Here is a 23,499-nt window from a genome sequence, read left to right as displayed (position 1 = left end):
ATATTTAAAACAAATTACTTAGGCAATACTCACACCCATAATTATTTGAGATTCATGGATCTAAGAAACAAAGGCAATAATAATACTATGACTGACATTGATTGAATGCTTTCTATTTTTCAGTGACTATTACCACCATCCTGCAAACAACCCTCATCACTCACCAGGACCATTGCCTCAGCCTGTCACCTGGTGACCCTTATTTTACTTTTATTTCCCCACCACCATCCCCACAGCAGCCAGACCCTTTTCAGAGACAAATACTCTCTGTGACTCCACTCCTTCAGGTCTTCTAATGACTTCTTATCTCATTCAAAATAAATTAAGAATCTCATCCAAACATTTTCCCATGACCTTCAAGACCCTGCATGAATCAGCCTTTCTAACTTCTTGAACTTCTTTCACCCTCTGCCTCTCCCCTGCTTCTTTAGCAACTCTGGTTTTCATCCTGACCCTTGGACACATCAAGGACACTCTCACCTCCAATTCTTTGCACTTACTATTTCCTCTTCCACAGAAAACTCTTCCCTGAGTTATACATAAGTCTTACTCTTCCAATTAATTTGGTATTCATTTAAGAGAGAAATAAATATTTTCTCTATAAGGAGACCCTCTGTGGCAAGCAGCCTCTACGATTATGTCTACAGAGACCCACTTCTTGGTATTCATAATTACCTCTCCTGGAATAATTTGCTTTTAACCAATAGCAGATAGCAACACTGGGGGGTTGTCACATAAATAATTCGGTTATAAAGATTATTACTTCTTCCATGGTGGCAGGGTGTCTCTCTTGCAAGCTTTGATGACATAAGCTGCCATGTTGGAGAGGCCCAAGTGGCAAGAAGCAGAATGCAGCCTCCGGCCAACAGTCAGCACAGGCCTGAGGCCCTCAGTCTAACAGCTCTCAAGGCATCAGATCTAGTCAACCACCACATAAGGGAGCTTTGTAAGTGGAGCTTTCCCCAGTCAGGCCTTCAGATAAGACCTCAGCCCTTGCCAACTCCTTGATTGCAACCTTATGAGATATCCTGAAGCTAATCATTGTCCAGATTCTTGATTCACAGGAACTGTGAGATAATTAATATATATTGTTTTAAGCTAATAATTTCTGGGGTAATTTTTTACTCAGCCATTGATAGCTGACACAGCCTCCTTACCTGCCATTTATAAAATACCACCTTGCCATTCATCCTGTCTCCTGGCCCTGCTTTTTTTCTTCCTAGTCCACATCACCACCTGGCATTATGTATGTATATATGTATGTATTTTGTCTGTCTTCACTTACTGGACTTTTACCCCCTTTTGTTAATTGTTTTATGTCCATGGCCTAGAAGCAGTCTTGGCACGTTGTAAATTCTCAATAAGTATTTACTGAATTAGTGAATTCGTCATTGAATTTTTCCAACCAATCCAATGCATTATATATGTGCATTACTATCTTTTTTTTTAATGAGGAAACAGAGATGTAGAGATTTTAAGAACATGTCAGATCACAAGTAATAAGTAGTTGAGACAGGATTTGAATCCAGTCTGTCTGACTCTTTTTCCATTTATAACAATGTTTCTTAACTGAGGGTTTCTTAAACTGGAAGTTCACAAGTCTCTAAGGATTTGAAGCTAACTCTTAGCAGTTTCAATTTGTTTAATTAAAAAACCTGTGTTGATTATCTGAAAATATAAATATATTCTGAGTCACATGGACGTTGATTATTTTACATAATCTTGCCACATCAGTGCAGAAGCTTATGTAAGTGATCAGGTGAGCTCTATTTTAGTTATAGTGTCCTTCCTGACTCCCAGCCTGTAGACTGCAAGTTCCAGCATCTGATGTGAGGGCAACAGCCTCACAGAGATGGTTTAACCAGCTCCACAGTTGCATAAGAACAGACCCCAGCAACAAAGTCCTTGATAAATTGGTTCTTTTCTTCTGATTGAATGGACAATGAATGACACACTAGCTCAGTATGTTTCAAAACAGGGTTGTAAAATGGACAAATACAACCAGTAAAATTTAGTGACTTGCCTAGAATTTCAAACAAATGATATCTTATCAAAACATCAAAACAGTTCATTGCTGGGGCTATGCGTGGTGGCTCACGTCTGTAATCCCAGCACTTTGGGAGCCTGTGGTGGGTGGATCACGAGGTCAGGAGGTCGAGACCATCCTGGCTAACACAGTGAAACCCCATCTCTACTAAAAATACAAAAAATTAGCTGGGCGTGGTGGTGGGCGCCTGTAGTCCCAGCTACTCGGGAGGCTGAGGCAGGAGAATGGCATGAACCTGGGAGGCTGAGCTTGCAGCGAGGCAAGATCACGCCACTGCACTCCAGCCTGGGTGACAGAGCAAGACTCCAGCTCAAAAAAACAAAAAACAAAAAACAAACAAAAAAAAAACGTTCATTGCTAAGTGGTCATCAACATCTTCTCCAGATCTATTTCTTAGCCTCTACTCTTCCCAGCCTTTGACTCCCTTCCTCCTTTGTTCTCTATCCTGGTCCCTTCTATCTCAGAGGCCAGAGTGAGTCTGTTTGTGAACAGTGACTTCCCTAAATAGGAAACATGAAGAACTGTCAAAGAAGTCAAAGCCAAGTTTAGCTAGGCACCCATTGTCTACAGCGTGGAGGAAAACCACAAACCAGCCTTCCTGTATGTTCTCACCCACTTGGAGTGCAGGCCAGCACTGTAGGTCCTGGACTGAACCACCTCTCCAAGTCTTACAAACCTGCCTGAGCACCAGTAAAGCAAAAGCAGTATTTACCGTGTGTGGAATCACTCTCTAGAAGCCTTGCACTGTCATTTCAGAGATGTATAGTCCCATAGGAAACATTTTGGCCTTAATATAAAAGAAAAGCCACACCTATGAATCAGGGCGTTACATCAGGCATGCTCTGGACACTCCTTTAAATCTCTATCACACCACTTTGAGAAACAATGGACAGTAATGACCTTTTGAAAGAGCAAATTCACATTTTAAATGTCATCAAGCCAGGACGTTCCTTATTCCTTTAGCTTTTTAATCTACACCTAAGTGATGTGGTATAGCTTTTAGGTGACTGGATCTCTGCCTCCCAGACAGGAGCAGATGGGGAACACACACATCCTATTATGCAGGTAAGATGTCCTGAGTGAGAACAGTTCAATTAATAGATTACTTATTTGAAATCCAAAACTATTATTTGGATTATTTATTATCTATATTACTATTATCTATTAATACTTGAATTGTACTTTAAAAACATATTCTACAGATTCTTTGTATTTTAACATTATAATCTTGACCCTCCAAGGTCAGGCAAGATCAACATTTTTTCTAACCTTTTTTTTTTTTTTTTTTAACAGAGAAATAACAGTGACTACCTATGGAATACCTACTAATGCCTCGCTCCGTGCTAAGTGCTTAGCATGTTATTCTGTTTATCCTCATATCATCCTGGTGAAGTAGGTATTACTATCTCTAACTAGCACAAGGTCATGGGAGTGGTAGACGCTGTGTGAAGCAAGGTCTCAAACTCAAGTTATCTGATTCCAAAGTCAATAATCTTGACCCCATTTTTGAATCTACTAACACTAGTTATTTATTTTGTGTTGCAGAACTCCAAGGCTTTCATAAGCATTTAAACAGAACTAAAATTATTTTACAATATTTGGGTTTGATTCTACTTCCAAATATCCTGTGGTAGTATAAGCAATTTGGTATGGTCTTCCGTATGGGCAAAATTTGATTTTGAAGATTTTTACATTTTAAGATTTTTTTAAATACAAAAATCTCACCCTTGTTTTTGTTGTTGTTGTTGGTATTGTTGTTTGTTTTGTTTTTTTTAGAGACAAAGTGTCACTCTGTTGCCCAGGCTGGAGTGCAGTGGTGTGATCTTGGCTCACTGCTACCTCTACCTCCCAGGTGCAAGCAATTCTCATGCCTCAGCTTCCTGATTAGCTGGAGGTAAAGGCATGTACCGCCACGCCCAGCTAATTTTTGTATTTTTAGTACAGACAGGGTTTCACCATTGAGGGGCAGAGTTGGTGGGATTTCCTGGGCCAGTTTGGGGACTTTGACAAAAGACCCTTGTGACTCAGGGTTTTGAGTTCTTAACCAATCGAGTGAAGGATTCAAAATTAACCACTCCAAGGGAGGACTGAAAAAAGAACCACTCTCAATGGACAAAAAGAAAGAAAGGGGAGGAGGTAACACAGGGATATAAGCCCTAGTCACCCGAGCCAGCTATGGCAACCCTTCCAAGTACCCTTCCACCACGTGGAAGTTTTCCTTTCATTTTGTTCAATACACTGCGCTGCAGCTCACTCTCCTGGTCTGTGGACTCTTTTTGAGCTGTAACACTCACTGTGAAGGTCCACAGCTTCATTCTTCAAAGTTACTGAGACCACAAACCCATCTGCAGGAAAAACTCCTGACTCATCATGTTGGCGAGGCTGGTCTTGAACTCCTGACCTCAAATGATCCACCCGCCTTGGCCTCTCAAAGTGCTGGGATTACAGTCAGCCTTGTTTTCTATGTGCTTAGAATCTAAGTTATATGGATCGTTTTTCCGGTCAAAAACAGAGAAAAGCTGTCTATACTTTAAGTACTCACTTATAATTTCCATCTTCAATTACTGACAATCCAAATCTTGGCAAAAACCTCCTGAAGAAAATTGAGATTTCTGATGATTTTACTAACAATGATTTCGCCTATTTCTAAGCTCTGTCTATAATTATACTTAGAGCATCTAAAAACTTTAGCCTGGATTATATTATTTTGTGCCTCACAGAAATACTTTCCCAGATGTACAATTGGCTATTAAGTCTTTAAATATGTTAGAAAATATCTATTTATTCCTGATCATTATTATATTATTTATTCATTCATTTATTAATCAATATCTCTTCTGGACACTATGTTTATTACTAAGGATATGAAGACAAAAAGAAAGTACACATAATCCTTGATCTCCATGATTTAACAAAGCAACTGGGAATAAAAGGAATAAAATAAAATAATTGTAACAAGAAATTGTGAACTTAAAATTATGTCACAAGAAACAGTTGATCTTTCCTGATGAATTGATACTCTTTCTTCTATTAAATAATAAAAGCTGTTAAAGTCATCATGAACACTTTTTGTCGTACCTCTTTATCTGACAACCACATTTTGCGTTCAGGTGCATCAATTTCTCTTTACTTGGATATTCTTATAGAAATATTTATCATTTTAACACATCTTTCTCTTAATTTTTATTTTTTTCTTGAGGCAAAGCCTTGCTCTGTCACCCAAGCTGGAGTGCCGTGGCACGATCTCGGTTCACTGCAACCTGAGGCTGATTCTCCTGCCTCAGGCTCCTGAGTAGCTGGGATTACAAGTATCTGCCACCACACCCAGCTAATTTTTGTATTTTTAGTAGAGATGGGGTTGCACCATGTTGGCCAGGCTGGTCTCGAACTCTTGACCTCAGGTGATCCATCCGCCTCGGCCTTCCAAAGTGCTGAGCTTACAGGCGTGAGCTTCCCAAAGTGCTGGGATCACAGGCATGAGCCACCACACCCGGCCACATCCTTCTCTTTAACATCTTGACTCTTGTCCTTTTGCCCTTATTTCAATTGTTTTACAGCTTTTGGTGGCTATGTTTTAAACAATTCTTCTCCCTGCCAGTCCCCCAACACTCACAGACTCGACGGAAGCCCCTGTGTGTTCAGCCCAAGCTACAAAATGATTTTAGAACCAAGGTAGCCCCAGAACAGAAGCAGACAGAGCAGATCACAGCCTGTCCTTGGAAACCAGTCTCTGCTGTGGAAACAGAGGGGCCATGACCCTGTTCATGTACCACAGGGTCTCACTGGACCTGAGGGGCCAAGTTCTTGCTGCATCACTGTTTTTATATTTTATTTTATTTGTTTTTATATTGGGCATTTCATCACCATTCTAAAAAGACTTACTCTAGAAACACCTGAAAAAGATATAATTACGAAAATAAAATGTTTCCTTGTAGAAATATTCAGCCTTTTCAAATGTACAATACTTTTATACCCAGCTCCTCCATAAAACTGCTCCAAAATTGACCCAATACTCATCAAAAATCCATTTAAAAAGTACTTAGATTTAGTTTCTTGGAGTTCACTCCCCTTCTCCTGGTGGTTTTACTTGGCCCATGGGATCTAAATGTTCAGGTGGTAGCCCTGGGTTTGCCATTACTTCTCTGTGTGGAAGATACAAAGAGTTTTCACTTATAAAAGGAAAAACGCCCCAGCTGGGTCCGAAATGGACTTTCAGGGTCTTGCTGTTCTCTGATCTTATGAGCTAGATGTCTATTTTCACCACAGCATTAATTTCGGACTGAGGCAGTAAAGAGAAAGCTTTTTTGCCAGGTTGTTTGTTTCTTTTTAAGTCCTGGGGCTTATAGGAAGGAGACAGGAAAGAATTAGAGGAAGACTAAGAGCTGCTTTTATGAAAGACTTCGGAGCCTGATGCCTGAGGGTACAAGAAGAGTTGCCTCAGAGGTCCTGCAGTCTGACTATAGGTCAGGTCAGTCTGAGGACTCTCAGGAGTAGAAAAAGCTGTGCTTGGACAAGGATGGGAGGGCGCAGCCCCAAGACCATCCCCTCCTGTAGCAATGACCATGAGGAGAGGCCTTCATCAACAGGCCTCTGTATGCTAGTCACAGAAAGCACAGGCTTTGCCATTAGAAAAACTCTACCGGTGAGTCCAGGCTCCACACCACTCTACTTTAGTGGAGTGGCCAATTGCTTAACAACTCCAGACTTTCTGTTCTCTGACATACACACCAAGGGGAATAATGGCTCCTGTGTCATAAGCTCAGTATGAAGATTAACTGAGATAGGGCTTGTCAAGCTTTGATCACAATATCTGACGCAAAGCAAGTACTTAATAATTATTAACTACAAGAAACAGAAATACAAAAAGAAAAAGAAGCAGAGCAGGAGATCCAGGGAGACTAGACTCTGCTATGAGCAGCTTTTAGAGATAGAGAAACTTCCAGGTGACAGAAAGTGCTAAAGTCCCGTCAGGGGTTTAACAAGAAGCCATACTTAATAATACTTATATCAATACTACTGTTACTTCATGTGTACTCTCATGGAACTTGTGGATATTTGGGTTGCTTAAGACCAGTATGAAAAGTTACTTTTCTATGTTTAAAAGAATTTAATATGGCTGATTTTAATTGGATCAAATAATCGGTTGAATCCATTTATATATCCTCTACTTAGTATGAACTTTTATGCCTCATCTTGACCAATGAGAGTCTCCTTAGAGGTGTTGGTCCCTTAAGTGACCCTTTTCTTGTCGTTGCAAATTCCAGGACCCTCTGTACAACTGTCCTGATGCACTCTTTTAGGGAATATGTATCTACCAGCCTGGTTTTAAATTGCGACTCAGAAGGTTCCCACCTTTCAACTATCCCTGGAGGTTGCATGATAGCCTTTTTTTTTTTTTTTTTTTTTACTTTCAGTATCCTACTGGCTATATCTTTGGGAAAATAAAACAAAATCTAAGAAAATTTTAAACTTTCTTACAGCAACAAGCTTTAGTCTACAGCTCCCAATTTTCTAAAATCTTAAGAGCTTCATGTTATCTTTATTTCTGAGGATAATTTTTTTTAAACTTTGTACCTTCTTCAAGTTTCCAGCTTTTTCCAGGTAAAGAATGGCAAATAGGGATCAGTTTACAAGTCAACTCCAATACGTTAGGAGTTAGGCAATAGGTGCCAACCAAAAGAAAGGTTCTGAGGTTTTGATCTGAGTTCAGAGGGAATAGAGTGTGGGGACATGTGGAGGAGCTAAATTGGGAACACAGGAGTCCAGGATGATGGCCCAGAAGCCACATATCTGCTGGGTGCTGCAGTGTGCTACACTGACCTACCTCCAGAAAAGCCCCACAGGAACATCAACCAGCATCAACACAGCTGACTAGTTTGTTGTCGTTGTTTATAAGATAATTTCAGTAGAAAGACTTCTATCTCACTGGCTTTTAGACTCCTCCCAGAAAGGTATTTTGGGGGCATTTTCTATACTATAGCAAAATTTGAGTCTCTTTTAGACCTTCTGAGGCTAACCCACAGTGGTAGCATAATGACTAACTGCATAACATACCAGCCAAGCCCATGCTATTTATATCAAACATGATGGAAATTTTATTAAACTCATAAAACAACTGTACAATAAGAGGTTGTCATGATATATGAATATTGAGACAAATAGTGCGATACAAAAAGAAAAAAACCAAAACCTCTTCTTCTCTATCCTTGAAATTTTCCACACCTTGACTATAGTTTCAAAGTCTTTAAGATTCTTCATGGCTGTCACTTGATGTGAAAATTACCTTTTTAAAAATAAATCTTGTCCATGGTACTGCTTTAATCTCTAACTTAATGCAAAATTATGTTACTTGGTGCATGAGACTCTCTTCACATTGTCAATGAAGAGAATTCCCCAGTGCTTAGGTTTTTCAAGAGGTACACTGCTATTTCCACATGTCAGGACTTCTAGTTAAGCAAGACGATTGAACACACAGTCTATCTCCACTGCCTTTTAAATCAAATTTAAAGTAAAAGACATAGGAAAGAAAACCCAGGAAGACAAGGAGAATAGGAATGGAGACAGAACATACAAGAGATGAAAACAAAATCGAAAAACTGGAAGATAAGATTATGAGCGGTAACTGACTTCCAATCTCAGAGAAAACTACAATCTAATTCTAAAGTGGAGGAGGCATTAATGAGAAGCAAATTGATGTTCACCTTAAAGTCCTCCAAAATGCTCTGGAAATGGCAGAAATAAGTTCTTCTAAAAGGGGAGGGACAGTGCCTGCAAACAGAAGGATAAGTTGAAGGACTGGTTACATTTTTAAAGGGAGAATTGAACTTCACTCTTGCAATCATCCTTTCCCAATATAGCTAAAGTCTGGAAGTTTACCCTGGAGAATTTAACCTGAAAGGATGTTAGGTTGCTCACAAGAGATATAGCTAAGGGCGATGATGAGGGGCTGTATTAAAAACAGGGAAGTTATGTGAACTTTGACATACGGAACTTTGAGACATTCAGCAACCTTCATCACTCAGCTTCCAGGAAGGGAGCAGCTGGATTTTATGTCTCTAAAGCAACAAACTAAGGAAAATGATCTTCCCATGGGAAAAGACCTACAGAAACACACAATTGAAGGCCTGAAACAAAATAGCTGGGCCATCACCAGTCACCCTATATTGAAGCTCAGCAGTTAACAAGGCACACCCATAAATACGTTTTTATGTCTGTTTTAAATGTGATCACGAGAAAAGTCTAACATAAAGGAACAAACAGATTTGAAACAACGATAAAGGAGAACTGCAAGACAGCAAACAGGGCAGAAAAAATCTTTTTAGAACTACGATATTCTCAGAGATATAAGAGAAGAAATGGCATGCAGGAAGGGATGCTATTTAAAAAGAATTATTCAGACAATAGAGAATTCTTAGAAGATAAAAACAGAATGCAAAAATTTAAACAACAAAACTCAATAGAAGAGTTGAAGGCCACAATTTAATAGATATTTCAGAGAGAAAAAAAACTCACCAAGCGATACAAAATACAAGGAAAAAAGGAATGCAAAATACAAGGAAAAAAGGATCAGGACTTCCAATATTATACTAATTAAAAACACCAGAGAGAAAAGTGAAAACAGAAAGGAGGGAGTGATTAAATAAAAATCTCAAGAAAATTCCTCAGAGTGGAATAACACAAATTTCCAAATTGAGTGCTCAGAATAATAAAATAAAAGTTCTTATCTTCCTGGAAAAGCATGTCTTTATGAAATTTCATAATACTAAGGCAAAAGAAAAAGCAAAACCCTGCCAGAAAGAAAAATAATGGGTAACATACAAAGAGTCATGAATAAAAATGACATTAGGAAGTATCCCAAAAACAACAGTGGAAATTAGAAAATAGTGGTGGGAGGCCTTCAAAATTATGAGAAAAAATTATTTCTAACATGGAGATCACTTCAAAGAGGGCTGGTGGAGCTGCAAAACCAAGAGCTCTTCATGTATGACCAAATATTGAAGTTCTCCATAGGATGCCATAGTCACTCAGTAGTGCTCTATCTTCCTAAGCAGATATAAGACTTAGCCACTAATAATCATGACCTAATAACCCATGATTGGTAATGTGGGAAGTAAATATCTCAAAGTCAAAAAAATACTATTTATAACATGGAATGGTATATCTGGGAAAACTGTCAATCAAACAAATATTCCAAAAAGTTTAGCTTTTAGGCACCTTACCTTATGGAGTTACTGGAAGAGGTACTTAATGAAAATAAGGGAGGAAACCAAGAATGTGAAAAACTGGGTTTCAGAACACAAGAAGTCTAACACAGCAGAAAGAAGGGTATTCTAGTAATGACAGCTTATAGTAAGCCAAAGGAACAGCCACTATCAATTGGTGCATATGGACCAAAGGCTCCAGGAGTTATATCTCTAAGAAAAAAGAATAAAATACACACACACACACACACACACACACACACACACACACACCCACACCCCACAAATGAAGGCTGTATTACCTGTTACATTGAATCTACTGAGGGGAGAGTTACATTTCTGGCAAAGATAAATTACCCCTAGGGCATTAAGAACCAAAGCAAAAATTAAACGGAGGCAATTATCAACTGAAGGGAATTCAGCAAGCTTTACCTAAAAAAGAAAATGTAATCATGGACGTCATGTGGCTGAGGAGTGACTAATAATTTTGTGGAATTTTTGACATAGCTATATTGGGAAGATAAGAGAATGCAATTACCTGGGGGAGGGGAAGAGAGTATATTTTTAAAAGCTAAATCCTTTCTAACCATATGCAGGACAAGGGGTATTGGTATTTCTTTATATTACATTCTATAGTGCATTTGTCTTTAAAATCATGTACACATATTCATTGGACAGAAATAAAACATATCTTTCAAATTGCTGTATAAGCTATCATCCAAATAATGATCTTTTACAATAACTAACCCTAGTAGTGAGCATTTTTACATTTCTAGTTAAAATTTTCTTCCAGTTTTATTTAAAAGTTCTGCATGAGACCAAGTGCTCATTGTTGAAATTAATTTGAAAACTGAGATAATTATCAAAGGGAAAAGACTGCTTTTTTTCCCTGAAGCATAATTAAGTGCTCTGATTCTTTTATCCACTTTACCTTTGCAAAATTCATCATAGAAAAAGTAACACTATAATCTGGAAGAATAACTTCTCTTGGGAAATCTTGACTATCACAGAGTTGAGTTGCAGATTCTCAGGATAGTTGCCTGAGTATTCCTCCCTAAGAGAAAGACCTGTCCCTTGACAAACAACTTGGCACTAGAATGATAAATAAAAGCCCTCTCTTCATTAAATCCACTCTTATTTAGCAACTGAGAAGGTCAAGTAAACAAGACAGCAAGGAAAATAGGACAGACTCCTCTAAAATCATCAGGCAAGGTGGATCTTTTTAAGGATTTGTCCTCTAACTGATCCAATCATTCTTGGACAAGTGCTTGCCTCAAAAAAGAAGCCAGCTACTAAGTGGGAAAGGAAGGCTGAAAAGTGATTGCAGAACTATTTTTGTGTAGGACATTACAACCTACACAGATAACCCATCTTATTCTTTACATTGACCTTGACTTTTTGGTCAGCTCAAGTAATTTTTCAGTAAAAGAGTTCATATAATGTAAATCTTTGTAAAAATGAAAACAAATAAATGTTTTAACTTAATTTGAACGTAAATGTGTTTTACTCTGTTTTCAAAATGCTAACCTGAGTCTGAAAACTGGTCTATGGTCAAATAATTGTTTCCATCATTTTTAGAGCAATTTTCAAAGAGGTCTCATTTCAAAGAGGAGTGTCCAATTTCTCAATTTGTTTTTTCATTAGAAAATCTCTCTAGTTACAAAAGAATATTTAATATAAATTTCTGGTGGAGAGATGTTATGTTGGTCCTCTCCCAAATTCTTTTAATAATTTTATTTTTTCATACCTCTAAAGAACTCATTAATGTAACACCCTATGGGCAATATTGAAGGCATCAAAACAATGCTTAAAGAGTCCCAGAATTTACTGTTGTCTGTTAGTTAAAAGGCGATACTAGTGATGTGTGCATGCACAATTTAAAAGACCAGTACAAAGGGTTTATCCCCACACTTTGTCCACATAAAACCAGAGCTTTGATTTATAGCTGCAAACACTGTTTTCCAAACCCACAGGTGTCTGAGAGTTGGCCACTTAGACTTAACTCAGCCTGAAGCCTTTGTTCAAAGGGAGCTCCTTCATCTTCACAGATGCCTAATCTGTTTGCTGCTGCTGGTTCTCAGCAGTTCACAACAGTGCCACATTGTTTAAAATTGAACCTCAGAGTTCCCTTAAACTCTTTATTCTTTCCCGATTGAGGTAGCCCCATTTGCGCACGCTATCCAGAAGCCAGTGAAGTGTTTTGCCTTCACCCATCCTGTATCACCTCCATAGATGCCCAGTCAGGGCAACTGACCATGTGCCACGACTGGGGCTTTCATTCCTGTGATTTTCCGAAGCTGCGTTGGTGAAATTACACAAGAGACCAGGTCAGCAGGCTGCTTCCAACCTTTCAAGGAGCTGTTTGATTGTATCACTCCCTTCACCCTCAGCCAATTCTGGAAGTTCAGTACCATGTGGGCACCTCATTGTCATTCTTGGTGTGGGGTTTATGCTTTGTTTTTCTCAAAGGAGTGTTGCATTTTGTGCTTCAAGAGCAGACTACTTTCAGTTTCAGGTTGCCCTTAAAAATCCTTACATTGTGGGTCTTATGTGACCAACACTGATACATAATATTGGTCTTTTAAGGTTTATTGTAGATCCATTTGTAACTTAAGACATGAAATAGTCCATGAGCACACCGTAGGTGTGACAGACTTATAGGAATTTCTCAGGATGGCAGGAAACTCTCATTTTCACATGAGTACTCACATGAAACTTGCGAGTTGTTCTCCAGAATCTCATCCTGGCCCATGGGTGCTTTCTCCATTCTAGATCTTTTCTATTGAACAATCCCATCTAATGTATGTGTGTGTATGTGTTCTCATGTAACAATTTTTCCTGAAAATAAGCAATATGTAAGGTACAAATTTTTACCTTAATTATGTAAGAGTCTAAATATTTGAGTACCAGTGATAATAAGACACTTCATCACAACTTAATAATGAGTGTATTCCACTAAAACTCACGTCCACCATAACTTAAAAATTGCAAACCTCTTCCTACATTCATCTTTTGAAAAGATCTACATCATAATGTCCAATAATTTCAAAAAATATATGTGAGCATCTCAAAGCTATTGCGTTTTTAAAATGCTACAGATCAACCTTGTATTTATACTGACTTATCTTGCCAGAAAGTATTATAATTCAAAATAAGACAAATAAAATTATTTTTATAACAGCTTTATTGAGATAGATACCATAAAATAGACTCATTTAGGGTACATTTTATGGTATCTAGTTTATATATTTGTGGTATTTAGATACCATAAAACGTACCCTAAAAGAGTTCATTTTACAGTACCTAAATTATCTCAATCAAGCTGTCATAAAAATGTACTCATTTAGGGTTCATGTGTAAAATTCAATAGCTTTTTATATATTCAGAGAACAACTGTACTGTGAATTTTATTAAATTTTACACATGTACTCTAAATGTACTCATGTACATGTGTAAATGAGTAAACTGTGTAGCCATCAACACAACCAATTTGAACATTTTCATCACCACCCTGCCACCAAAAAAATCATGTCCCGTGAATTGCTCTCCAATACATCCATCTCTGCTCCCTCCCCTAGCATTAAGCTACCACTAGACAACCACTAATCTACTTTATGTCTCTATGGATTTGCCTTTTCTGAACATTACACATAAATGGAGTCATATAATATGCTGTCCTCTATGCTTGACTTCTTTCACTTAGCATAATATTGTCAAGATTCATCTATGTTGTAGCAAGTGACAGAATCTCCTTTCTTTTAATGACTGAATAATATTCTATTCTATGCATATACCACATTTACATTTTGTTTATGTTTTTGTCAGTTCATGAGCATTGGGCTACCTCCTGGCTATTGTAAATAATGCTGCTATGAGCACTTGTGTACAAGTGTTTGTGTGGATATATGTCTTTATTACTCTCAGGTATATAGCTAGGAATGGAATTGCTGGATCAAATTATAATTTTATGTTTAACTTTCTGAGGAAGTGCCAGAATGTTTTCCAAAGTCACTGCATCATTTTTTAAATCCCCACCAGCAGTTTATGAGGGTTCTGGTTTCTGTATATCCTTGCCAATATTACTTATTACATCTCTTTTTGATTATAGCCATCCTAATGGGTATGAAGCAGTATCTCATTGTGGTTTTGATGTGTGTTTTCCTAATGACAAATGATGCTGAACCTTTTTAATGACCTCATTGGTCATTTCTATATCTTCTGAGAAATCTCTATTTGCATCTTTTGCCTATTTTTAAATTTGGTGGTCTTTTTATGATTGACTTGCAGAAGTCCTTATATATTCTAGACACGTGTTCCTTATTGGATATATAAATTTTAAATATTTTATTTCATTCTGTGGGTTGTCTTTTAACTTTCTGGATAGTGCCCTTTGAAGCAGAAACATTTTTAATTTTGATAAAGTCCAATTATGATGGTTATTTTTATGTGTCAGCTTGAGTGGGTCAAGGGATGCCCAGATAACTGGTATTATTTCTGGGTATGTCTGTGAGGTTGTTTTCATAAAAGATTAACTTTTGAGTAAATAAGTTTGCCCTCACCAATGTAGGTGGGAATCATCCAATCTATTGAGGGCCAGAATAGAACAAGAAGACAAAGGAAAGGAAAATTTGCTCTCCTTGCTTCTCCTGCCCTTGAATATCAGTGCACTTGGTTCTCAGGACTCTGGACTAGGACTGGGACTTACACCATTGGCTGCCTGGTTCTCAGGTATTTGGACGTGTACTGGAACTGGACCACCAGCTTTCCCAGGCTTCCAGTTTATAGATGGCAGATCATGGGACTTTTCAGCCTCCATAACTGCATGAGTCAGTCCTTCATAGTGGCTCTCTTTCTGCATATACTTCTATGTCTCCTATTTTTTCTTCTTCTCGAGAGAACCTTAATGCACCAATTTATCTATGTTTTATTATTCATGCTATTTCTGTCATATGGAAGAAACCATTGACAAATTTAAGGTCATAAAGATTTATCCCTAAGTTTTCTTTTAAAGGTTTTACCTTCTACATTTAAGTCTTTGATCCTTTTTGAGTTAATTTTTGTATGTGGTGTGAGGTAAGGACCCAATATCATTCTTTTGCATGTGAATATCAATTTGTCATAGCACCCTTTGCTGAAATTAAATAACACTAAAAAATAGCATCTAATTTCCCCATAGAAACAATAGTATAAAAGATTAAAATCCTGATAAATACATGGTATTCAAATTCACTGAGTCATCATCATAACACTGGTTTAGTCACCGATTTCATATGTTATACAGACTGTTAGTATAATTAAGCAAGATGCTTCTTGACTTATGATGGGAATTGGTCCCAATAAGCCCATGAAAATACCATGTCAAAAATGCATTTAATACACCTAACCTACCAAACATCATAGTTTAACCTAGCCTACCTTAACAATGGCCCAGACACATTAGCATACAGTTGGGAAAAATCATCTAACACAGAGTCTGTTTTATAATAAAGTCTTGACTATCTTTTGTAAATCATTCAATACTATAGTAAAAGTAGAAAACAGAATAGTTGTGTGGATACTCAAAATACAGTTTCTATTGAATGTGTATCATTGTTGCACCATTGATAAATTGTAAGTTGAACCATCCTAAGTTGTGGATATCCATATTTTTTCAAGTAAACACTGGGCAACATAGTTACCAAGCTCAAATGTCATAAACTTATCTTTAACACACAGCAGTATCATAATCTATTATGTAAAGTTTCTTACATCTTCTCTTTGTATTTACTGCAACAAATTGGTTAATTAAGAAAAGATTTTTGGTGTCCAGAATGTCCAGAACACTTTGAGTGGTAATTGAGGATAAATTCAATAAGTCAATATTCAAAACTCTACATACATCCTCACCAGCACTTGGCATTATCACGCTTTTTCACTTTCATCATTCTCCTGGATGTGCAGTGGTATCTCTTTCTGGTACTCATTTGCATTATTTTAATGACTAATGAGGTTGAGCATCTTTTTATGTGCTTATTAATCATTTGCATATCTTGTGACATTTCTACTAAAATCTGTTACCCATTTTTGTTGCATTCTTTTCTTCTTATGATTGAGTTATCAGAACTCTGTATGCATTTGAGATATATGTCCTTTGTTACATGTGCGTATTGTGAATATTTTCTTTCTGTTGGTGGCTCGCCTTTTCATTTTCTTAATGTTGTCTTTGTTATTCAAACAGCAGACATTTTTAGTAGTGATGAAATAAGATTGAATATATATCAATAAAACAAAATTAGGTCCAGAAATAGACCCACATATTTATGATAACAAATTGTTTAAGTAACATAGGTTCTGTTTTTGTCAACATTTTATAGTTTCAAACCTGCAAAATATTATTTCAAAATAAATGATACCACAGTAAAGCCGAATCAATTGGAAGCATTGGAAAATACTTGTGGTTCTAATAATGAGCACCGGAGCTTGCCCATGGTCAATAGATTTTTAACAATGATTTCAAGGTAACTCCATGGAGGAGGGAGGAGTAGACTTCCAACAAATGATAGTGGAACAAGTAAATATTCATTTGGGGGAAAAATCATGTTTTAATTTTATACCATACATAAATTAGTTAATTAAGTACAGATTATAGGCCTCATCATGAAATCTAAAGCCATGAAATTCTACAAGTAAATAGGAGAAAATCTTCACCACCTTTGGGTAGGCTAAGATTTCTTAGACAGGAAACAAACAATATAAAGCAGTACATTTTTAAAACATTTCAATATTAGTCTGAAGTATGTCCATCGGGAGATAAGACGTATTTTTCATGCCTATAACACGTTACATGTTCAAATGAACACTGCTCATAAAATTAGTTACCCCTTGCTGGTAGAGAAGTGGGGGGTCTACAGCACAAGGGTAAGGCACCCATATGCAGAGGGAAAGGAGATCTCTCCTCTGCCTGATACACAGAGGAGTGTTGGGCTCTCTTCGGTTTTAGTCTGCTTTTGTAACTATGTTTACTTTACCTCCTCCTTTCTCCAGGGTGATGGCTTTCTTAGGGTTGGCCCAATTTCCATTAGGTTTTAAATAAATTCTAATCACATTTTTCAGCTGTACTTACACTGAAATCATTTTCTAGTGTGACTTCTAAGCAATGCTGTAGTTGTGAGAGAAGAGAATGTTCTTGCTAAGAGTAAAGCAGTGCAGTACAAGCAAAGAGGTGACTACTAAGAAGACACCCTATCCCGCAACTGAAGGTTACTGTTGGGGGAACATCATCATCAACACTTTCTTTCTCTTTTCCCTATATGCATTTTTAAAAGTCTTTTATTTTCAGTATAAAATCTTATGGGAATGCAGACAAGTCTTGACAATAATCTCATAGTGTATTTCTACCTGCATGCTACATTTACCATATCTCTTTGAAATTTCAGTTGCTTTCTTCCATTCATGGGCTTTGGTAGTATTTTCCTCTTTTGCTGTGCTCAAAAGATTTCTTAATTTCCAAAACTGAATACAGTTTGTTCTCCCAGCTTTCTTCTTGCATGGCTTGATCACTGAGGTCTGTGATCCCATTTCTTTCTGTGCTGAATTTGAATATCTCTTAGTCACTGATAATAAGCTCTCCTATCATTTTCACACTTGAAATCAATTTCTCTTAGCAGTAAACAGCAGTCCTAGTATTCTTTTTAAGTTGTAAAAAAATTTAAAAAGTTATGCTGAAGTAATCCAGCATGCAATACACAGAACTAGAGAATGAAAGAAAACCCTGGTGCAGACTGATGCAGCTAAAGCAAGATATAGCATGATCAATAAAGAACAGACAACTCCTTAATTTCCTTGTCTTCCACACAGATTTATAAAATTGAAAATTAGATTCAATAACCCATTTCCAGGGAAAACAAAAACTGCTTTGAAAGCTAACTCTACTAAGCTCTGCCTGTTACCTTTCATCTCTTTCACTAAATCTGATGCTCTTCACAGAAGCACTTTGGAGTTTTATAAATCAAAGAACCAAAAGGAAAATCTACCCTCTGAAAATTCAGCATGACTTCATACATTAGCTTTGTCACTATGCTAATAGGAAATATGTCAGCTTCTCACAGCACACATTTTACTCCTAGTGTTGTATCTGGGCAATTTTAGGAAGTATATGAACTCTTTTAGGCTTAATACTAAAGCCAAGAATATAACAGAGGCATGAAATATCCAAGAGAGAAAATAATGTACAAGAACAAAAGTAATATTGTCTTTTGAACACATTTTTAATAATTTTTTGTAATATAGTTGAAATCTTACAATAATAACTTGGGGTATATCTTAAATACTTTCAATAGATTAGAATTATGTGATAATGAGTTTTATTTGAAATAAATGAGCTCACTTGGGAATTGAAATATTTTATAATCCAAAGATATTTTTGAAATGTTCTTTGGTCTACATTAAAAGTGTTTATGCCTCACACTCAAGTTATTTGTGCTGTGAAGTAATGTGCAAAAATGAGATTTTGTGAAGCAAAGGGAAACAACCTGAAATGTAACAGTTATGAACAATACTGAAACTGGAGCATCTAAGGGCTGTGAATGGTTGACTCCATAATGGTTAATAACAATTGAAAAGAAATGAACCAAAAACTAACAAACAAAACGTGAAATTTACCAAGGCCGATAAACACATATTTAGCCTCACTAGTAAATCCAGAAAACCAAATTAAAGCAACAGTGAGATGCCATTTTTCAACTATTACATTGAAATATATAGATACATCCAATAAGGATGGTTTGGGGGCTTTTACAGCGAATTGTTAATACTGGCTACCTCAGAAGGATGCAATTAGAAAAGAAATTCCCTGTTTAAAAAAAACATGTATTAGTCATATAACTTGAAAAATAGCAGTATGGTAGAAAAGTAATAGAAAACACACACGTGTACACACACATAATTCTCCATGTTGGGTTTCCTTAGGCGCTGGTGTCTAAACTGTAAATTTCTGGAGTGCAATTTGGTAAATCAAATAACTTAAAAATGCACATATTCTTCGATGCACAAAAATTTACTTTTAAGAATTTATCTTACCAAAAATAATTATGATTACAGGCAGAAATAACTATGGGAGAGGTTATTGAAGAGGCTTCACAATAGTAAAATAGTGGAAATAGTATAAATGTCCAATAATAGTAAACCAATTAAATAAATTGCATGTTTTCTGTATGATACATTACTGCACAGAAATTACAAATTATGCTATAAAAGAAAATTTAATGGTGTTAGAATGTTCATTATATTATTAAATTAAGAAGTAAGTTGTAAAATAGGATTGCAGTGAACCTGTTTTTGTTTAAAATTACACAGTTATAATTTTCAATATACCATACATATGACAGCATTAGGAATTTACATCGGAATATTAACAGTGGTGATGTCATATTGTTAGGGAATGTGGAGAGTTTTAATGTATCAATGCAATCTGGACATTATTCAAATAGCAGTTAAGGTCTAAGAAAAAAACTGTGCAAGGAAGAACCAGTTTGAGTGATAAAAATATGGGAAAATTTTTCTGTCACTAATATCAGCAGAGAAAAATGAATAGACTTAAAGGAGAAAAAGGAATTATGAGAGGCAGAATTCTAAAATAACCCCCAATGAATAATGTCCTTGTATAATTCCCTCCCCTTGAATGTGGGAGAAACCTGAAACTTGCTTCTAGCAAATAGAACATGGCATAGTCACCCCCATAATTATGTTACTTTATATAAGACTTCATCTCAGTAGACTAGAGCAATGGCTTCTCTGGCTGGTTTTATAAGACCCAGCTGCCACATTGTAAGAGCTATGAACAGGCCATATGGACAATAAGTGCAGGAGCCTCTAGAACCTGAGAGGTACCCAGTTGACAGACAGCAAGAAATTGGGCCTTGGGTCCTACAACCACAAGGAACTGAATTCTTCCAACTACTTAAGCTTAGAAGAAGACCTCAAATTCCATAGAGAAACACAGCTAGTCTGACACCTTGAATGCAATTTTGTGATACTCCAAACAGAGAACTCAGTTAAACTGTGCTTGACTTCTGAGCCACAGAAACCAGGAGATAATAAATATATGCTTTTTAAAAATCACTAAATTTGTGATCATTCTTTTCACTGCAAAAGAAAACTAATGCAGAAACCCAAGTAAAAATTTGTTACAGAATCTTAATTTAACTCAGTAATTTATCATGCTTTAATATTAGCAAGTATATGCTCAATGTCTCGAAATGCCATGCTCCATGCTTGGCATTGATTACATAGTGTCTGCAATCAAGAAGATTATAGTTGGAGAGAAAGATGGGCAGAGAATAATCAAACACAGTGCATTATAAGTGTGATGCAAGAGTCACACACAGGACATGTAAATCACATTAGGGTGACGTAGAATGGTGGTTAAAAGCATAGGCTTCACATGGTGAACTCACTTGGACTTGAGTTCTAACCCAACAACTTACTAATTTTATGAACTTAGGACAGTTGCTTAAATGAAAGATGCACTTTTTTCATACATAATGGTTATATTAAGACCAACTTTGTGGAGTTATTGTGTAAACTAAATTAAATAATACATAGCTGGCCAGGTGCGGTGGCTCACACCTGTAATCCCAGCACTTTGGGAGGCTGAGGCGGGTGGATCATGAGGTCAGGAATTCAAGACCAGCCTGACCAACACGGTGAAACCCTGTGTCTACTAAAAATACAAAAATTAGCTGGGCATCGTGGCATGCACCTATAATCCCAGCCACGCAGGAGGCTGAGGCAGGAGAATTGCTTGAACCCAGGAGGCAGAGATTGCAGTGAGCCGAGATTGCACTACTGCACTCCAGCCTGGGCAACAGAGTGAGACTCCATCTAAAAAAAAAAAAAAAAAAAAAAAAAAAACATAGCTATTTAGAATATAATACATGCTTACTGAGAGCTATCATAATTATTTTGCTTCAAGGAGATAACACCTGAACTAAACTTTGAAAATGAGTTAATCTACTAAATGCTAGTGGGGAGTTTGGAGAGTCTAAGGAAAGGTAAAAGAGTTAAAAGTAAAAAGGTAAAATTGTATTAGTTCATTTTCACACTGCTATAAAGAACTTCCCAAGACTAGGTGATTTATAAAGGAAAGAGGTTTAGTTAACTCAGTTCCTCATGGCTTGAGAGGCTTCAGGAAACTTACAATCATGGTGGAAAGGAAAACAGGCATATCTTACATGGCAGTGAAAGAGCTTATGAGAGTGCAGGAAAAACTACCATTTAAAAAACCATTAGATCTGGTGATAATCCACTCACTATCATGAGAATAGCATGGGGAAAACTGCTCCATAATCCAATCACTTCCTTCTCTGGCACATGGGGATTACATTTTGAGATGAGATTTTAGTGGGGACATAGAGCCAAACCATATCATTTTGCCCTAGCCCCTCTCACTCTTGTCCTTTATACATTTCAAAACCAATCATGCCCTCCCAACAATCCCCCAAAGTCTTAACTCATTCCAGCATTAACTTAAAAGTCCAAGTCCAAAGTCTCATCTAAGACAAGTCAAGTCCCTTCTGTTTATAAGCCTGTAAAACCAAAAGCAAGTTAGCTACTTCCAAGATACAATGGGGGTAGAGGCATTGGGTAAATATTCCCATTGCAAATGGGAGAAATTGGCCAAAACAAAGGTGCTACAGGCCCCATAAATTCTGAAAGCCAACAGGGAAATCATTAAATCTTAAAACTCCAAAATGATCTCCTTTAACTCCATGTCTCACATCCAGGCCATGCTGATACAAGAGGTGGGTTTCCATGGTCTTGGGCAGCTCTGCCCCTGTAGCTTTGCAGTGTATAACCCCTCTCCCAGCTGCTTTCACAGGCTGGTGTTGAGTGTCTGGGGCTTTTCCAGGTGCACAGTGCAAGCTGTTAGTCGATCTATCCTTCTGGGATCTGGAGGATGGTGGCCTTCTTCTCACAATTCCACTAGGCAGTGCCTCAGTGTGGACTCTCTCCCACCCCACATTTCCCTCCTGCACTGTCCTAGCAGAGGTTCTCTATGAGGGCTCTGCCTCTGCAGCAAACTTCTGCCTGTACATTCAGACATTTCCATACATCCTCTGAAATCTAGGTAGAGGTTCTTAAACCTCAAATCTTGACTTCTGTGTACCTGCAGGCCCAACACCATGTGGAAGCCACCGAGGCTTGGGACTTGCATTCTCTGAAGCAACAGTCCAAGCTGTACCTTGGCCCCCTTTAGCCATGACTGGAGTTGAATGGAGTAGCTGGGATAGACGCACAAAGTCCTGAGACTGCACAGAGCAGTGGGGTCCTGCGCTCGGCCCATGAAACCATTTTTCCCTCCTAGGCCTCCAGGCCTGTGATGGTAGGGGCTACCATCCAGATCTCTGACATGCCCTGGAGACATTTTCCCCATTGTCTAGGCAATTAACATTAGACTCTTCATTACCTATGCAAATTTGACTTGAATTTCTCCCCAGAAAATGGGTTTTTCTGTCTTACTACATGGTCAGGTTGCAAATTTTCCAAACTTTTATGTTCTGCTTCCCTTTTAAACATAAGTTTCAATTTCAGATCATCTTTCTCAAGTTCAAAGTTCCACAGATCTCTAGGGCAGGGGTAAAATGCTGCCAGTCTCTTTGCTAAAGCATAGCAAAAGTGACCTTTATTCCAGTTCCCAGTAAGTTCCTCATCTCCATCTGAGACTACCTCAGCCTGGACTTCACTGTCCATATCATTATCAGTATTTTGGTCAAAACCATTCAACAAGTCTCTAGGAAGTTCCAAATTTTCCCACATCTTCCTTTCTTCTTCTGAGCCCTCCAAACTGTTCCAAACTCTGCCTGTTACCCACCTGTATTAGAGCCTTGTGCAGGTCTACAACAAACTTTCAGAGAACAATAAACTTATGCTGTATTAAGCCATGGAGTTTTCTGTTTGTTTGTTTTTTAATCTCAGCATAACTTCACCTATCTGACAGATACAGATATTATTACCAGAAATTGGGTAATTTCATAACAAAGAAAATTAGTTATGTGTATTAGTTGAGGGGCTGGATGACAGTGGTGAGAAAACTGATACTGGAGGTTACAAAAATGGTAACTCATGCTATGCAATAGAAAAGCAGTTGGAAAAATCTGGCCTAAATGAACTTTTTAGGTAGATTACAAACATAATGAACATGTAGCAAGATTGAGAAGAGATTGAAAAACAGTAAGTAGTATGTGTCAGCTCCAGTTGACTGTGCTAGAAATA

The 23,499-nt window shown here is 37.4% G+C and overlaps 1 protein-coding gene and 1 non-coding gene across 3 annotated transcripts in view; one reads left to right on the top strand and one right to left on the bottom strand.

The window, feature by feature from the left end:
- RFC3 (replication factor C subunit 3) overlaps positions 1-23,499 on the bottom strand; it is a 622,442-nt gene that overhangs the window by 355,365 nt on the left and 243,578 nt on the right. The gene's annotated exons all lie outside the window — the stretch shown is intronic.
- Positions 9,979-10,106, top strand: LOC114673617 (small nucleolar RNA SNORA25). The gene has a single exon (XR_003724393.2). It is a non-coding gene; the product is annotated as a small nucleolar RNA SNORA25 (small nucleolar RNA).

This window comes from Macaca mulatta, chromosome 17 (assembly GCF_049350105.2).
Source record: "Macaca mulatta isolate MMU2019108-1 chromosome 17, T2T-MMU8v2.0, whole genome shotgun sequence".
Classification (NCBI taxonomy): Eukaryota; Metazoa; Chordata; class Mammalia; order Primates; family Cercopithecidae; genus Macaca; species Macaca mulatta.
This window is presented reverse-complemented; position numbering and strand designations above follow the sequence as displayed.